The sequence below is a fragment of the Otolemur garnettii genome, unplaced genomic scaffold (assembly GCF_000181295.1).
Source record: "Otolemur garnettii isolate 467f Iridium unplaced genomic scaffold, OtoGar3 scaffold00115, whole genome shotgun sequence".
In the NCBI taxonomy this organism is placed as follows: Eukaryota; Metazoa; Chordata; class Mammalia; order Primates; family Galagidae; genus Otolemur; species Otolemur garnettii.
Genome location: NW_003852510.1, coordinates 3,902,547 through 3,921,468, shown reverse-complemented (window position 1 = coordinate 3,921,468; position 18,922 = coordinate 3,902,547). Strand labels below are relative to the sequence as shown.

At 35.1% G+C, this 18,922-nt stretch overlaps 1 protein-coding gene and 1 pseudogene across 5 annotated transcripts in view; one reads left to right on the top strand and one right to left on the bottom strand.

Annotated features, from left to right (window-relative positions):
• LOC105887753 overlaps positions 1 to 16,935 on the bottom strand; it is a 21,039-nt pseudogene extending 4,104 nt beyond the window's left edge. The window contains exon 1 of the transcript XR_002775135.1: positions 16,774 to 16,935. The product of XR_002775135.1 is annotated as a ubiquitin-conjugating enzyme E2 G1 pseudogene (transcript). The remainder of the gene's footprint in view (positions 1 to 16,773) is intronic.
• Positions 1 to 18,922, top strand: part of GPHN (gephyrin) — a 642,655-nt gene that overhangs the window by 54,375 nt on the left and 569,358 nt on the right. The gene's annotated exons all lie outside the window — the stretch shown is intronic.

Below are 18,922 nucleotides of genomic sequence, written 5' to 3'. Positions count from 1 at the left end.
GGCGGGTCCGGGCTGGGGATTCGAACCCGCCACCTTAGGTGTACGTGGCTGGCGCCTTAGCCGGTTGAGCTATAGGCGCCGAGCCAAAACTTGGTATTTTTATAGTGCTAAATGATAATAAAGATTATCTCCAAACTTTTTTTAAAATAAAGGACAAGAAAATAGTACTTAAGTGGTAAATTATTTCATTCCTGTAATAAAGTCCTATGAATATACCCTTCATATATGTTAGGGTATATATTTTTTCCAACAGTTGAACTTCTAACTTTAAGTAGATTGGTTCATTGGTAGTAGCTAACCTGAAACTAGCAGGCAGTTTTCTCACTTGGCATATATCCTAAGTGGTTAGCACAGTACCTGACATACAATAGATATTTAATAAGCAATTTTTGAATTAATTATTAAGAAAAAGCTTAAAATATGTTCTTACATTATAAAGAATGCCAATCAGGAAAAAGTTGTATAATCAGGAAAGTTTACATATAGCATTTTAATTTCTGCATTAAATTTCCATTACTTATTTATAAACTCTTCAATAAACCATCTTTATCTTAAAATTTTTACTTAAGTTTTTCACTTTTATGGTACTTAATACCATGGTACTTAATTGTACTTAGGAAGTTAAGTTAATTTATGGTAGCAAATGTCTATCATGAGGAGTTTATAGAGAGAAAAACAATTAGAATCACAACTTAAAACATGGCCCAGAAAGGGATGGAAGCCAAGAAAGTAAAAGTGAGAGGAATGGTCGTATTTGATAGAGAAAAGTAAGAAAGAGAGACTATATTGGGGTTATAGTTTATTGGAAAAGCAGAAGTAAGTTTGTTAAGCAAACAAACAAAATAGCAATGGTATAAAAAGTATATTTTGAGTATAAATTCTTATAGTATGTTTTGAAATCATTAGAAACCCAATCCTAAGAAACCTGAGAAGTCATTCGCAACTAGTCTATAGAAGGATGATGATTTAAATTGATTAAAAAGTTGAGTACAGAATAATTGCTAAATTCTGACATGTTTGACAGAGGTTAAAAAAGAGATGAAGATGAGGTTAGTTCCATAGGTGACTTTGGAGAACAGTTAAATATTGTGTCAATAAGAGAGCTAGAAAAAAGTGAGAAGTTTATGATGAATAAGGACAAAAGTTCACACTTATAAATTTCTTTATTTCTTTTCTCTAATTTATTTATTCCATATAAAAAGAAAATATCAATTTTCTTTATTCATAGTTTATCAGAATTTCAGATTCTAAATCTCTAGGGCAGTTGTTCAGAATGTTGTATATTAGTTAATTTAAAAATTTTAATTCAAGTTATATTTGGATTATGTTTTTTGACCTATATTTTTACCTTTTAACTCTTTTATTCTATAGATTAATGTGAAACTTAAATTTTGTTATAGGTACTGCTGATTTTGGAGATTTTAAAAGTTACTTTCTCTGGACTGGGCATACTTTGATCATTTTGAAAATTTTAGCACAGCAGGAAACAAAAATTACCAAAATGCTTTCTTCTTTATTTCTTAATCAAGTGCAATGTAAGCAATATTTGAAGGTGGGAATCTTCAATTGTCCAAAAGATTCTTGGACTCAGAACCAGCTCTGTTAGCTGAATAATTGTAGGTTTATTAATGGGGGCATTTTGCCTCCCGTCTGCACTAGCAAACGACTATTCCATGATAGAAATTGTGGCATTCAGTGACAAATTCTTTTTGCCTTGTTTGGGAAACTGGAGGGCAATTTTGTTCCTAATTTATTTATGGGGACAAATATATCAAACATCAAAAAGGGTAATGAGGAGAATGGAGCAAGATGGTAGATTAGCGATTATCTCCTTGGTGGTGTCTCAATGGAAAGTGGACTTCAGCCACCTCTGACTGGGGAATCTGCAGAGAACCATTACTCTGGGGGCACAGTGAAGAAGCAGAAGACTTCAGGAGCCAATAAGGAGGTGTGGAGCTAAGGAAAACTGATGTGGAAGGCAGGTGCTTGGTATGGGCAGAGACTGGCTGCCTGGCTGGCTCTCCCACGGAGGTCTGGGGGTGGAAAAGGTTGTCCTGCAGTATTTTGATTTTGGACTGGGCTGCTCACTGGAGCAGCAAGTAGAGTCAAACAGCATCCAGCAGCCAGGGTTGAACATGGGACAGGGTTGTTCCCCCATCAGCTTTGTGGCTGACAGGACACCACCATTCCTGGAAGACCACTGGCATGGAAGGAATAATCGTAGGATCCTAGTGCATGGCTGGCTCTGGCATGCCTGCTGAGCTCCAGCAGCCATCCTTGGAGTGAGCTTACTGGTTCCCGAACCCACTAGATGGTTACTTTGTTGTCAGGGAACACTATTTAATGGGCCTCCTGGGAAGTCTAGTGAGAGCATTGGGACCCCAGTTCCATGAGGACTGAATGCTGACAATGTGAATAGTCCCAGATTGAGGGCAAAGAATTCAGGAAGACAAGATTCAGTCTCCTTTCCAACTGGAGAGTGGTTTCCATTCCCCATCAGATACAGTAGATCCAGCATGTGTTCTCCATCTCCTAATACCACAGTGCCACCTAGTATCCAGGCAATATACTGCTACACACACACACACACCCCCACCCACACACACCCACACATACACAGAGTTTTACAGTTTTTGCTTCTTTTTTTCAATTTTTTTCCCTCAGTTTTTTCCTTTTTTTCTCTTTTGTTGTCATTTGTTTAGCGATTTTGTTTGGTTGTATTTTTATTTTTTCATCTTTACTTTTAAATGCAAGGGTGTCCTCCATTTTTGGTGTGATTTTTTTTAGCTCCCTTTATTCTTTTTTTAATTTTATTTCTCTAGTTTTTCTCTCTTTTGGTAGAGATTTTCTATTGTTCTCATCTTTCCCACATAACTTTATCACACAACAGCTAAGACATCCCTTTTTTCTTCTTCTTATATAATTATATTTTTAATTCTTATCTATTATTATTTTCTTTTTTCATATTTTCCCCCTCTGCTCTGAGATCTGAAGGTGGGTCCACAAGATTGGTCTGGCTCAAGGAGGCCATGAACTCTCAGACTTGGATGTCCTTCTAGGTTTGGGCTTGGAAAGAAGGTATTTAGTAGGTCTCCACTGTGACATACTGCTTTCTTTCTATATTTGGCAGAGGTAGGGTTTTGTTTTTTCCCAGGCTGGTAAAGAGCTCCTGACTTCGAGGGACCCACCCAACCCAGTCCCCCAAAGTCTTAGAGCTGTGGATATGGTTAAAGCACCCTGCCAAACATCCCTGTTTCTTCTGTCACTGTTTCTCTCTTACTGTCCTTTTTCTCCCCTTTCCTTAAATTCTTCCCTTCTCCCTTCTTTTTCATTTCTTCTTTATCTTTTTTTCCTTGTCACTCTTTATCCTTACCTTCCTTTTGGCTTTATACCAAAAGACCACTTTAACACCTAAGCTCTGAGACAAGATAATATAAAGCAAAGGAGGTAGTAAGATGGAAGAAGCAGGGAAAGGAAGTGAACAAGAAGAAAACACACGAGGAAGAAAAACAGAAAAATTCTGGCAGCATGAAAAAACAGAACAGAGCGGCTCCCCCCAGGGGATCATGGTAACTACTGCAGAGGATTCCACCTATACAGAACTAACAGAAAGGACAGAAAGGGAATTTCAAATATGGGTGGCAGAAACATAAAGGGAATTGATGAGAAAGTAGAAAAACAGAACCAGAAAATTGATGAAAGGTATGAAGAATATAGAAAGAATTTGGTAGAGCTTAAGGACTTAAAGGAGTCAGGGAATTTAAATATACATTAGAAAGTATCAATAACACATTAGACCATGGAGAAAAAAGAATCTCAGAGTTAAAAGAGCTAAGCCAGGCAGTTAAAAGAGGCAGAAAAGAAGAAAGAAAAAACAGAACATTTGCTCAGAGAATTATGGTACTTCACAATGCATCCTAACACACTAATGATCGGTATTCCTGAAGGGAAAGAAGAATATCCCACAGGAATGGAAGCCTTACTGGAAGATATCTTAAATGAAAACTTCCCAAGTATCACTAAGGATTCTAAAACACTCCTTTTGGTGTGATATCGAACTCTGGGTCCTCTCAGCACAAATAGAGCATCTTCAAGACAAATTGTAACAAACCTATCCAAAGTCAAGATGGATTTCTGCAAGCAGGCAGGCTTAAGTACCATTTGATGTACAGGGGCAGATCCATCAGGGTGACAGCAGACTTCTCAGCTGAAACTTTCCAAGCCAGAAGAAAATGGTCAGTTACCTTTAACCTTATTAAACAAAACAGTTTTGTGCCTAGAATTCTGTTTCCTATTAAACTAAGCATCGACATTGATGGAGAAATCAAATCTTGGATTGATATGAAACATAAATTAACCAGTTCTACAGGACATACTTAGATTCTTCACACTGAACATCACAATGGACCATCAGTAAAGTGAACACCATAAACCAAAGGACAAATCCTAGCTTCCACAATGGTTCAAAGAATAAAAGTAAACAATGGAACTTCACAAAATAACATGAATAACAGTTCTCTCAATAAATATTAATGGCTTATTAGTGCCTATTCTCTACTGAAGAGGCATGGGTGGTCATTTGGATAATAAAAGCACAAGCCATCCATATGCTGTCTCCAGGAAACATACCTAACCTTAAAAAAAAACAAGACTTGGGGTGAAGAGTTGGAAAACAGTATTTCAGGCAAATGGAAACCAAAAGATAGCAGGGGTCACAATCTTATTTTCAGATACAAGTGAATTTAAGGCTGGGTGTGGTGGCTCATGCCTATAACCTAGCATTCTCAGAGGCCAAGGTGGGTGGATTGCCTGAGCTCATAGGTTCGAGATCAGCCTGAATCAGAGTGAGACCTTTTCTCAAAAAATAGCTGGGTGTTGTGGCAGCACAACAACTCCCAGGTAGTTGGGAGGCTGAGACAGGAGAATCACTTAAGCTCAAGAGTTTGTTGTTGCTGTGAGCTGTGATGCCATAGCACTCTACCAGGGGCAACAAAGTGAGACTGTCTCAAAAAAAAGCGAGCAACTAAAGTTATAAAAGACAAAGATGGTCACTTCATACTTGTCAAGGGAACAATATGTCAGAGGACATTTCAATTTTAAATATTTATGCATCCAACTTAAATGCTTCCAGATTTAAGAAACAGACATTGATTGGTCTGAGTAATGATATCCTATAACACCATACCATAATAGCTGAGGACTTTAACACCCCTCTGGATGAACTGGACAGGATTGTCTCAACAGAAACTAAACAAAGATACAAGGGACTTAAATGCAACCCTAGTACAAATAGGCTTAATAGACATACACAGAACATATCATCTCAAAGCTAAAGAAACATGTTAGCCCATGAAACATACTCCAAAATAGATCATATCCTATGTCAGAAATCAAACCTTCTCAAAATTAAAAGATGGAAATTATACTTTGTATCATCTTCTCAGACCACAAGGAATACAGGTGGAACTCAACTCCAACACAAATTTTGATCACTACTCAAGAGCATGGAAATTAAAGGAGGAAAGTATTAAATTCCTCAAATATAACAATGTTTATGCTCTCGGTGGCTAGGGTGCCAGCCACATACTCCAGAGCTGGCAGGTTAGAACCCAGCCTGGGCCTGCCAGACAACAATGACAACAACAACCAAAAAATAGTCGGGCATCGTGGTGGACACTTGTAGTCTCAGCTACTTGGGAGGCTGAGGCAAGAGAATCACTTAAGCCCAAAAGTTGGAGGTTGCTGTGAGGGGTGATGCCATGGCTGTCTACTGAAGGCGACATAGTAAGACTCTTACTAAAAAAAAAAAAGGAAAACATAACAATGTAACTATAAGTTTCCAAAACTTGTGGGAAATTAACAATGTAGCTACAAGTTTCCAAAACTTGTGTGATATTGCAAAAGCATTCCTAAGAGGGAAATTTATTGCATTAGATGCCTACATCCAAAAAAACAGAAAAGAGCACATCATTAACCTAATGAATCATCTTAAGGAAATGGAAAGGGGAAACTAATGCAGTCCCAAATTCAGCACAAGAAAAGAAGTAATCAAAATTAAATAAGAAATAAATGAAATTGAAAACAAAAGAGGCATTCAGAAAAGTTCATGAAACAAAAAGTTGGTTCTTTAAAAAGATAAATAAAATTGATAAACCTTTGGCCAGATGAGCTAGAAATGGGAAAGTAAAGTCTCTAATAATCTCAATCAGAAATGAGGAAGGAGAAATAACAGATACCACAGAGATATAAGAGATTATCTCTGACTACTGTAAGAAACTATATGCCTAGAAATTTGACAATGTGTAGGAACTGAACCAGTGGCTGGAATTCATACCATCTCCATAGACATAGCCAGGAAGAAACATCTCTCTTGATCAGACCAACATCAAGCACTGAAATGGAAGAAACAATAAAAATTCTTCCAACAAAAAACTCCCTGGACCAGATGGATCACTCAAGAATTCTATCAAACCTTAGAGAAGAGCTTGTACCTATGCTGCAGAATCTATTTCAAAACATTGAGAAGGAAAGAATCTTTCCTAACATATTCTATGAAGCAAACATCACCTTGATACAAAAATCAAGAAAAGACCCAACTTAAAAGGAGAACTACCAACCAATTTCACTAGTAAATATTGATGCAAAAATACTCAATAAATTCAGGAGGTGCCTGTGGCTCAAAGGAGTAGGACGTCCCCGCCACATATACCAGAAGTGATGGGTTCAAACTCGGCCCTGGCCAAAAACTGCAAAAATCCCCACAAAACTCAATATATTCTTAGCCAGTAGATTACAACTACACATTAAGAAAATTATACATCACAATTAAGTAGGCTTCAACCCAGGGATGCAAGGCTGATTTAACATATGCAAATCCATAAATGTAATTCACCATATTAATAGAAGCAAAAACAAAAACTATAAGGTTCTTTCAATAGATATAGAAAAATCATTTTATAAAATTCCGCATGTTTCCCAAAAAGAACACTTAAGAAAATAGGCATACATGGCACATTTCTTAAACTAATTAAAGCCACCTACCACAAACCCACACCTAATATCAAACTGAATGGTTTTCTGCTTAGTACAGGAACTGGACAAGGATGTCCTCCATCACTACTACTATTCGCCCTAGTGTTGGAAGTTCTAACTAATGTAATCAGGCAAGAGATGGGTATAAATGGCATCCAGATTGGGGCAGAGGAGGTCAGACTCTTGCTCTTTACTGTTGATATGATCTTATACTTAGAATTCCCCAGAGACTCAACCACAAAACTCCTGCATGTGATCAAGAAATTCAGTAATGTCTCAGGGTATAACATCAAGTCTTTGTATATGTCAATAATAGCCAAGTTGAGAAGTTAATCAAAGATATAATTCCCTTCACAATAGCTTCAAAGAAAATGAAGTACCTACCAAAAGAGGTGAAGGACCTCAACAAACAGAATTGTGAAACCCTGAGAACAGAAATAGCAGAAGATGCATTGGAACAAATGAAAAGAACAAATGGAAGAACATGCAATGCTCTTGGCTAGGAAGAATAAACATTGTTAAAATGTCTGTACTACTCATAGCAATCTACAGATTGAATGCAGTGCTCATTAAAATAACAGCATTATACTTTGAAGAAGTGGAAGAAATAGTTCTTTGTTTTGTTTGGAACCAGAAAAATCCCCATATAGCTAAGGCAATTGTTCATAATAAAAACAATGCGGAGGCATCACTGTATTAGACATTAGGTTATATTCCCAGTCCATAGTGATCCAGACAGCATTGTATTGGCACGAAAATAGAAACATAGACATACAGAACCAAATAGAAGCCACGAGATGAAACTAGTCTCCTATAGCCATCTGATCTTTGATAAGTCAAAAGTATATACTAGGTAAAATAATCCCTAGTCAATAAATGGTGCTGGGAGAACACAATAACCACATGTAGAAGACTGAAATTAGACCAACACCTTTTACCACTTACAAAAATTGATTAAGATAGATAAAATATTTAAATCGAAGACATGAAATGATTAAAATCTTAGAAGAAAGCATGGGAAAAACCTCTTCAGGATGTTGGATTGGTGAAAGATTTTATGATGAAGTCTGCCATGTCAGTTGCAACAGCAACAAAAATAAACAAATGGTACTTAAACTGAAAAGCTTTTATATAGCCAAGAACACAACATTTAAAGCAAATAGACCACCCTCAGAATAGGAAAAGATATTTGCATGTTACAAATTTGGCAAAGATTTGATAGCTAGGATGTATAGAGAACTCAAATTAATCAACAAAAAAGAGCACATAGTCCCATCTGTCACTGGACATGAACATGACTTTATCTGAGGAAGACAGAAGAATGGCTAGCAGACATATGAAAAAAATGCTCATCATCCCTAATCATCAGAGAAATGAGAATGAAAACCACCCTGAGATATCACTTAACCCTGCTGAGAATAGCAATAGCCCAAATCACAAAATCCCCGAGTTGCAGATGCTGGTGCTGGTATGGAGAAAGAGAGACACTTTTACACTTTTGGTGGGACTGCACACTAACACAGCCTCTTTGGAAAGACGTATGAAGAATCCTCACAGAACTCAAATTAAACCTCCCATTTGACCCTGCAATCCCACTGCTAGGCATCAACCCAGAAGAAAAAAATTTTATCATAACAGTATTTGCATTATAACCTAAGTACCCATCAACTCAGGAATGGATTGGTGTGCTGTGGTGTATGTATATCATGGAGTACTATTCAGATAGAGTTAAGAATGGAGTTGAAAGAAGTATGGCAGGAATGGAATAGCATGTATTCAGTGTACTTAATTTTAGCCAGTAGATAGTCTGAGACATACCCACATAGAAGAAAAACTTAATTCTATTCAAGTTGGGGGGAGGAGAACAAGGGAGGGAGGGAGAGTGGAAGGGGTGATTGATGTGCTCCCACTTAAAGGGCATAAGATAGGGGTGTATGGCATAGCTTCAAGGTCTGGGATACAATGACAAAATGGACTGTACGTAACAAATTGAAAAACTGTAACTATGTTGTTTATACCCCCATAACATGAAATTTTTAAAAAAGGGCAATGAGGGATCTTTAAACAGAATTTGTAGGAGTTACTCATTTGCTCTCAGGGCAAATATGTAATCTATAGGAAAAGGTATAGTGACTTTGTACCTGACCTAGGAATAAGTGTTATGATTTTTTTTAGTGCTATTTGTTTGCACAAGAAGGACAAATCATATTTACAGCATGTTACAAGGACTCTTAAATGCCTTGGAGGTCGGTTATTTCTTATGCTAATGTCTTATCTTTACCTAATTGGTAGTTGCGGTGATATAATGGAAAAGACATTGGTACTGTTCACTTGGTTTTACCTTTAGGATTCAAACGCATTTGGACATATCATGTTACTTTTTTTTTAGCTTTAGTTTCCCTACCAGCAAAATTAAGATGACAGACCCACCAGAAAGGTTATTTTGAAGATTAATCTAATAGTTTATGTGAAAAAATGTGTAAATAGTATGGGACGTGTTTAATATTGCTTATCTGAAATGCTTGGGACCCTTTTCAGATTTTGTAATATTTGCATTATATTTTGCAGTTGAGCATGCTTAATCCAGAATACTATGAACATTTCCTTTGCGTGTCATGTCAGTGATACTATTAGTATTCAAAAACTTTTGGATTTTGGAGTATTGCTGATTTTAGATTTTTGGATTTGGGATGCTCAATCTGTTCTATCAAAATGTAAATTTATATTCTTTAAAATATCTTAGTTAAAATTTTTGTAGCTTCAAAGCCAATAAAAGGTTTATTTTCATGATCATTCGTAAATCATACATAGTCTGAAAGGAAAGAACACTAAAATGAGTTGCTAGATAATCTTATGACTTACAGGTTAAGGGTATCTTTTCTTTCAGTGCATAAGGTAAAAACTGTTTTTGGTTTACTGCTGCATCAATGCCATATTGTTACCTATGATTCATTTGTGTTTGATTGTAAAGAATTAGTCTTTGATTCTTTGAAGTATATAGTTATAGGAAAAAAGAATCAGTGTTTTTTGATTTTTTTAACTGTTTTTCTAATAGAAGATTCGAGAGGCAATGTTTGTGCTAGTTTCTGATCTGTTGATTGATGTTCGCCTTCTTGTTCCAGAAGTAAATTTATTTAATTAAATACCACAAAATGAATATTCATTTCCATTGTAAGAAAGATACTATATATTCAACTCTGATACACTATTTTAGTATGGACAGGCAAAGACTAATCAAGTCTTGAAACAGTGTAGTCATAAAATATTAGGGCCTTATAAGGACTTTAGTGGTCATCCACTGCAACTCTTCTATTACATAGATGAGTAACCATTTTGAGCCTTGGTTTACTTATATATAATTTGATTACAAACTTGTTGACTTTACATGATTCTTAGAACTAAATTAATGTAAAAGGATGATATTGCATAATATTAGTGATTATTACTATCTTAAAGTTATTCTTCCAACTTTGAAATATTAAGAAACCAGTAGCAAATGATATGTAATGTATGTGTAAACTAACACATATTAACTTTTTATATTTAAAATTTTGAGTGTTAACGTAAATAATCAGATATTTAAAATAAAGTATAAACTGAGGACATGAAACTAAAAGAGTTTTGTATTTGAAAAATTCTGTCAAAACTTTCAAAAACAAAAGAGGCAATATAAGAGCAGTAGCAAAACAAAAGCATAAAGAAAATTCATTGTTTTATTTTCTTATCTATTCATTTTAGGATCCTCTGTATCTTTTTTATACTATCAGTTTATCAATTCTAAAGATTCTTCAAGTGCTTCTTGTCTTCATTAGGTACAGTAATATTTTAGTACCTACTGAACTCGTATCATTTCATGTTATTTTTCAAAAAGACTCCTTTTATTCCCCTACCATTAACTTTAACATTACTAAGAATGTAGTTAATTTATCTTCTTGCCTTAAATAAAGCATCTTTGATATTTGAGTATTTATACATTACTTCCACTATTTCATCGTAATTCCTTTAAGTATTTATAATAGTCCTCACTCAGGTGATGTTTTCATTTAATTAAATAATCATATGAGAGACATAAAATCTGGGCTCCAGGATATTTTAAAAAATTCTGCAGCTGACTTGTGAAGATTGCTAGCTTTTTGACTGTTTCTCTCCTGTACAAGGAGTCTATAAATATTTTTTGTCTATGTTTTTCCTACTTTGAGTTGTATGCTTTCCATGTCATATTAATTTTAAGTCTTTTAACCTCTCTATAGACTGAGCTTCTTAAAGGAAAGAATTTTATCTTCTTCATTTCTTTAATTAGGCCTAGCATTGGGAGGTAATCACTTAATTTTTGTCTGTTTTGTTTTTTGAACTGAAGCCGTTTTGCATTTTAGAGGCTTAAGAGTGTTCATACACTCCTAAATATTTTGTGGAATAGAACAGGGGATGTCACAGTTTGGGGTAAATGATACATTTTCTCATGGCCACAACAGGGCTGTTGACAATTACTGAGGAGATTTTAAGAGAGACATAGCTTCTTTGGAACCCTTTGAATCTTTGAAATATGTCGTATTTGGATATTGATGCTGACTTTGGAAATGAAACTGAATAGGTTAAGAGAATAAAAGATGTGACAGGTTAGGTTGTCCTTAAACCAGTGTTATTGGCACTAAGTTTTCAAGTGGAGCTAGTACTAGTCCGGTAGACAGAGCATATCAGGAAATTTGATATAGGTGATCATCATGAAGAGAACTATTTATTATCTTGTAGCAGAATTCTGCCACTTAACCAGATTTCTAGGGCATGGGTTCTGGTTCTCAGACAGAGTACTGGTTTGAAATAGAGAAGCAGGTACCAAAGGAAAATCTGTTCCTGGAATCTTGAGCATACAGGTTAGAGATAGCTGAGATTTCAGAGCAACATGGTATCTATCTTGGTCTGTTTAGCAATCTGTGGGACTTGGAATGATTGGTGGAGTAACTTTGGTAGTAGTGTCTCTGTGTCAGTACTTGGTTCGGAAGGGTGACTAATGCTAAGCCCTAAAAGATAAGTATATAAGTTTTTAAATACTGAATTGTTTTCATCGGAAATTTTCCAGTGGTCTGATTATTCTGTCCAGATATAAAGCAAAGAAATGAGAGAGGGGTTAGGATACAGAACTGATAGTTCTAGGATTGCCTTGATGCCCTTTAAAATACTTAGGGATTTATTTGGATCTGAGATGCTTAAAGGCCTAAAGTATATTGTACTTCTTAGTAAATCCTTTGAATGATGAATAAATGAAGATAGCCACTGAGATCTCTCATGGCATTTAATATAATCTGGTTTAAGTTAGTGAATTATTTTCTTTAGGAATAATCTCATACCTCTGGAACTGACATATACAATCTGCAGGTCATTCTTGTTTCTCTTCAGGTCAAATAAATATTTTAACTTTTACCAAAATCTGCAGTTTAACTTAGTAGTCTGGTTATAGGTTTTACTGGTATTACATTTGTTGCTTTTGTTTACTGATGTATGCATCACTCAGTAAATTATTATAGAATATATTTTGTCATTGAATATTATGTTTAGTGATAAATTTATTTTGTGCCTTTAAAAAGTAGGTTTTTTTTTTTTTTGAGGCTATTATATGTGCTGTGAGATCTATCATAAAGGATATGATATATTCCCTGCCATTATGGAGCTTAATTAGGGTAGCTAACTCAGAAAGTTAGGTTAACTATGCCAGTCAGTACATGAATAGTGCAGCAAGTGATGGTTAAGAAGGAAATATTTATAACTGCACATTCAAAACTGAATGATGGCAGCCTATTTTTAGTATTTTGAAAACATTCTCTAATACTTTTCTGTTTTAAAAAAGCATTATTAAAAGAAATGGGAAGTTCTGTTACTTTACACTTCAATTAGAAGAGTATCAGTTGACTTCATTGGAGGTATTAGTAGATCATTAATATTTTCAAAAGAAAATTTATAGCATTCTAGTGAAGCTATAATGGGAAAGAAATAAATGAATGTTTTGTAAATAATCATTCACTGTATTTAAGATTTGATTGATTTATCACATTTGTATACATGTTAGAGTATTGTTTTATATTTTTGGTAAAAGCATGTTAGTAGGCTCCGAAGCTCAATGGTTAGGGTGCCAGCCACCTGCACTGGGGCTGGCGGGTTGGAGCTCGGCCCTGGCTTGCTAAAAGCAATAGTGACAACTACAACAACAAAAAAATACCAGGGCGTTGTGGTAGGCGCCTGTAGTCCTAGTTACTTGGGAGGCTGAGGCAAGAGAATTGCTTGAGCCCAAGAATTTGAGGTTGCTTTGAGCTGTGATGCCATGACACTCTACTGAGGGTGATAATAAGATTCTGTCTCAAAAAAAAAAAAAGCACATTAGTATTTTTGGTCTGTATGCCTGCTTCCTGTTAATGGCATTTCAAACCATATTATCAGATCTGTTTTGATTTAATGGGAACAGTTCCGTCTACTGAATCATCAATATGATATACTACTTATTAGTTCCAGAGAAGAAAGGGAGAAAATATATGTTTATTCAGTTATTTTTATTACTTGTTGTATTTTTGTATTTGATTGCTTCTTTATTTTGTATTCAATTTTAAAATAAATTTTAATAAAAGAATATGTAAACAGGTGTTTTGATTCTACAAATTTTTTTGGTTGGAACGGGCAACTGAATTTCAAATACATTCTCTTTCTAGTACATTAAACAGATTGAATTCTATCAAGTGCATCCTTGAACTACATACAGTATATGTCACTTTATCTGTCATAGTTCCATGTTTTCCTACTTTTGTATAGGGTATAGACTATTTTAAATTGCACTTGAACTTCGCGGATACACTTATTTGCCATTTCTGAAACATATCTGTTTTTCTTCCTAGATCAAAGTATTTTTAATAATTGAATTCTTATATTTTCACCTCAATGGGATAATTCAGTGACTTATGAAGATTATTTTGATATTCTTTCTTTACTTAAGTTTATAGCATATTTATAAGTGTATGGCTATATTTTGCCTTGAAAAGATATTATAGGAAATACATATTTTGAAGAATAAAGAAACTTACTGAACAAAATATGTTGTATACTATAACTAAACTACAGTTAAATCCAAGTCATTCTTTACTATGTAAAATAGTAAATAATTTATTTTTGTATTTGTGGTTCTTATTAATACTGAGTGAGGGCCTCAGTTTAATCACCTCTATTTATAGTTATAAACCTTAACTGATGAAAAGGTATTCTCTTTCTCTTTCAAGAATTAGCCAAATACGTTTTCCCAAGCAAAAATAAATCAGTTTGTGTCCTAGGGAATTGTTTATATATGCCTGAAAGAGATAGGTGACATGGAATTAAAATATAGTAGATCTTATTTTTCTTTGTGCAATAACTTTTCCTTTTTTGTGAGTAGACACCCTTCCTTAACATAGACACCTTTGTGCATATTAAAAAACTAATATTTTATTTGACAAGAATTATATATATTTATGGTATACAACATGATGTTTAGATATGCATACATTATAAAGTGGCAAAGTTGAACTAATTACCATATGCACTAATATATTTTGTTTATTGTGAAAACACAGTAAAAATCTTCTATACTCATGTAACAACTTTTAAGTATAAAATATATTATTAACTGTATTCACCTATTCACCATGATATACAATAGATCTCTTGATTTCCTTTCTAATAGAAATTTTATATCCTATGACCAACATCTCGTTAGTCCTACCCTCCCCCCAGCCTTTGGGAACCACTGCTCTACTCTGTGCTTCTGTGAATTTCATGTTTTTAGATTATACATATAAGTGAAATCATGAGATATTTGTCTTCCTGTGCTTGGCTTGTTTCACTTAACGTAATGTCCTCAAGGTTTGTCCATGTTTTTGTAAAAGACAATTTTTTTTTTAAAGGCTAAATAGTGCTCCCTTATGTATGAGTATATACTATATTTTCTTTATTCATTCCGTAATGGATAATTAGGTTGGTGTCATATCTTGACTCTTTTAAATAATACAGAGATAAATATGAGAGTGTAGACATCTCATCGACATCCTGATTTCATATACTTTAGATGTCTACACAGAAGTGGGATTATTGGCTCACAAGGTAGTGGTTTTTAATTTTTTGAGGAACTTCTTTACTGTTTACATTTCCTTTAATAGTCTAAAAGTGTTTTTTTTCTTTTCTTTGCAGCTTCATCTACACTCATCATCTCATCCTTTTTTGCTCTTTTTCTTTCTTTCTTTCTTTTTTTTTTGAGACAGAGTCTCACTCTTGTAACCCTGGATAGAGTGCGTTGGCATTAGAGCTCACAACAATCTCAAACTCTTGGGCTCAAGTGATTCTCTTGCCTCAGCCTCCAGGTAGGTGGGACTGTGGTGCCCACCACAACACCCAGCTAATTTTTCTACTTCTAGTAGAGATGGAGTCTCGCTACTGCTCAGACTGGTTTCAAACTCCTAAGGTCGAGTAGCCCACCAGCCTTGGCCTCCCAAAGAGCGAGGATTACAGGTGTGAGCCACCTTGCCCAACCCAGTTTCTGTCTTTTTGATAATAACCATTCTAACAGGTGTGAAGTGATATCTCATTGTGTTTGTATTTCCCTTATTAGTAGTAATGTTGAGCATTTTTTCATATGCCTGTTTTGGTCATTTATTTATGGTTTTGTGAGGAATATTTATCCAGGCCATTAGCCCATTTTAAAATGCAGCTGTTTGATTTTTTGCTCTTCATTTGTCTAAGTTCTTTATGTATTTTGCATATTAAACGCTTATGTTGTATGGTTTACAAATATTTTCTTTCATTCCATAGGTTTTCTCTTATTCTGGTGATTACATCTTTTGCTGTGCAGAAGTCTTTTCATTTAACTCAGTTTGTCTATTTTTATGTTTGTTGCCTTTAATTTGGGGGACATATTAAAAAATGTATTCCCTGGGCTAGTGTCAGGAAGTTTTTCTCCCAGGCATTCTTTGAGTACTTTTTTTTTTTTTTTTTTGAGACAGAGTCTTAGTTTATTGCCCTTGTTAGAGTATTGTGGTGTCACAGCTCACAGCAACCTCCAGCTCTTGGGCTTAGATGATTCTCTTGTCTCAGTCTCTTGAGTAGCAGGGACTACAGGTGCCTGCCACAACCCCTGGCTATTTTTTTTGTTGCAGTTTGGCTGAGGCCAGGTTTGAATCTGCTACCCTCAGTATGCCACAAGACCCACCCTGAGTACTTTTAGAGTTTCAGGTCTTAACATTCAGGTCTTTAGTCCATTTTGATTTGATTTGTATGTAAAATAAAGAGTCCAATTTCATCCTTCTGTGTGTGGATATCCAATTTTTTCCCCAACACCATTTATTCTATTGTGTATTCTCCTCCCTCCCTGTATCTTAATATGAGGATACAGACGATTAGGTGACATTGTTTGTGTTCGTTTGGCAGAGTCCAAGTGGTATTTGTATACCATATACCCTTACATTGTGCCTATTAGTTGTAAGCACACCAGTGGCCCCCCACTGTGTGTTCTTAGCATCTTTGTCAAAAATGAGTTGACTATAAATGTGTAGATTTATTTCCAGCCTGTATTCTGTTCCATTGGCCTGCATTTTTATTTTTATGCCAATACTATGCTGCATTTATTATTATATCTTTGTAATAGATTTTCAAATTAGGTAATATGATGTATCCAGCTTTGTGCTCCTTCAAAATCCTTTCTTCTGCTTGCTCACTTCTATTACTGAGGAACTCTACTGTATTTTGAAGCTCTTCAAATGACTTTTTCATTTCCTTGAGCTCTGCTCCATCTCTTCTCATTATGTCTGTATCCCTGGTAATTCTGTCTTTGAATTCATCAATTTCTGGAGACAACTTTTGAACTACTCTTTGGATTTCTAATTCCATCTTTTCCTCCATTCTCTTCATCTATTTGCCATCCATATTCTGAATTCTATTTCTGACAATTCAGTCATTTGTCTATGAATGGCATCTTCTGATGTATCTTTTGTCATTCCTCAGGGGCGTTGATCTACTGTGATTATTCATATTGCCATATTCTTCTGCAGGTCCCCCCGCCCCCCCCCCCCCCCCCCCCCAGTATTTTCTGCAACTCGGCAATTAAAATTGGTAGGGTGAGACTGGATTGGAGAGTGGTATGAAGATGGGTTAGTGATATTTATGGAATAAACAATAAGGTGGGGAACTAGTTTGGAGATTAGCATATTAATCCCGATTGGAAATTCAAGCCCAGGCAGAAGAAAGGCTCTCTGAAATGGAAGACAAAGATTGCTTGACTGAAGTCTTTGTGGTTCCTTTCAAATTTTAGGATTTTTTTTCTGTTTCTGTGAAAAATTCCATCAATATTTTGATAGGGATTGCACTGAGTTTGTTGATTGCTTTGGCTAAGTGTGGCCACTTTAGCAAAATTCTTATAATTCATAAACATGGATATATTTTTCTATGTCTTCAATTTTTTCATCATTGTTTCATATTTTTCAGTGTACAGATCTTTAACCTTTTTGGTTAAATTTATTCCTAAGTATTTTATATTTTGTAGCTATTGTAAATGATTTATTTAAAGTTTTATTTTCAGATAGCTTGTTGGTAGGGTATAGAAATGCTGATATTTGTATGTGATTTTTTTGCATCCTGCATCTTTACTGAATTTATTGATTAGTTCCCATAGTTTTCTGATGGCATCTTTAGGGTTTGCTGTACATGCAATCATGTCATCTGCAAACAAAGACAATTTAACTTCTTCTTTAGGGAGTTTAATACTTTTATTTCTTTTCTTGCTTAATTTCTATGGCAAGGATTTCTATTACTGTGTTGAATAGAAATGGTTAGGGTGGGATTCCTTGTCTTGTTTCTGATTATTGAGTAAATGCTTTCAGCCTTCCACTGTTGAATATGATATGAGTTCTAGGCTTTTGATATATAGCCTTTATTATGTACACCCTTGCTTAAATCATTGTTTTGTTTTCATTTTGATTTCTTCTTTCAACTGTTGTTCAAGAGCATGCTTTTTAATTTCTACAAACTTGTTAATTTTCTAAAATTTCTCTCCTTATTTCTTTCTAGTTTCATACCACTGTGCCTGGAAATTATACATGATATCATTTGAATTGTGTATTTGTAAGACTTATTTTGTGGGCTATACATAATGATTTATTCTGTAGAATGCTTGGTATGCTCTTGACAAGAGTCTAGATTCTGCTGCCCTTGAGTGTACAAGATTCTGTATGTATCTGTTATGTCTGTTTGTTCTATAGTGCTGTTCAATTATCTGTAGTTTCATTATTGATTTTCAGACTGAATGTCCTATCTATTGCTGAAGGTAAGTATTGATGCTCCCTACTATTATTGTATTGCTATATATTTTTCCCTTCAGTTCTGATAATATTTATATATTTGGGTGTAATTATTACATTCTCTTGATGATTCTATCCCTTTATAATTATATAATGGCCTTCTTTATCTCCTATGACTGTTTTTGACTTGAGAAAGTCTATTTTCTCTCTTATTCATATAGCTGTCTCACTCTCCATGGTTTCCATTTGCATGGAATACCTTTTCTCATACTTACACTTTAAGCCAATTTGCGTTTTTTTTTTTTTTTTTTTTTTTCCTATTTGTGTCTTTAAAGGTAGAGTGAATCTCTTCTAGGCAGCATATACTTAAAAAAAAAAAATCTATTTAGGCTTGGCGCCTGTGGCTGAAGTGGCTAAGGTGCCAGCCACATACACCTGAGGTGGCAGGTTTGAATCCAACCCGGGCCCGCCAAACAACAATGACGACTGCAACCAAAAAATAGCCAGGCATTGTGGCGGGTACTTGTGGTCCCAGCTACTTGGGAGGCTGAGGCAGGAGACTCACTTGAGCCCAGGAGTTGGAGGTTGCTGTG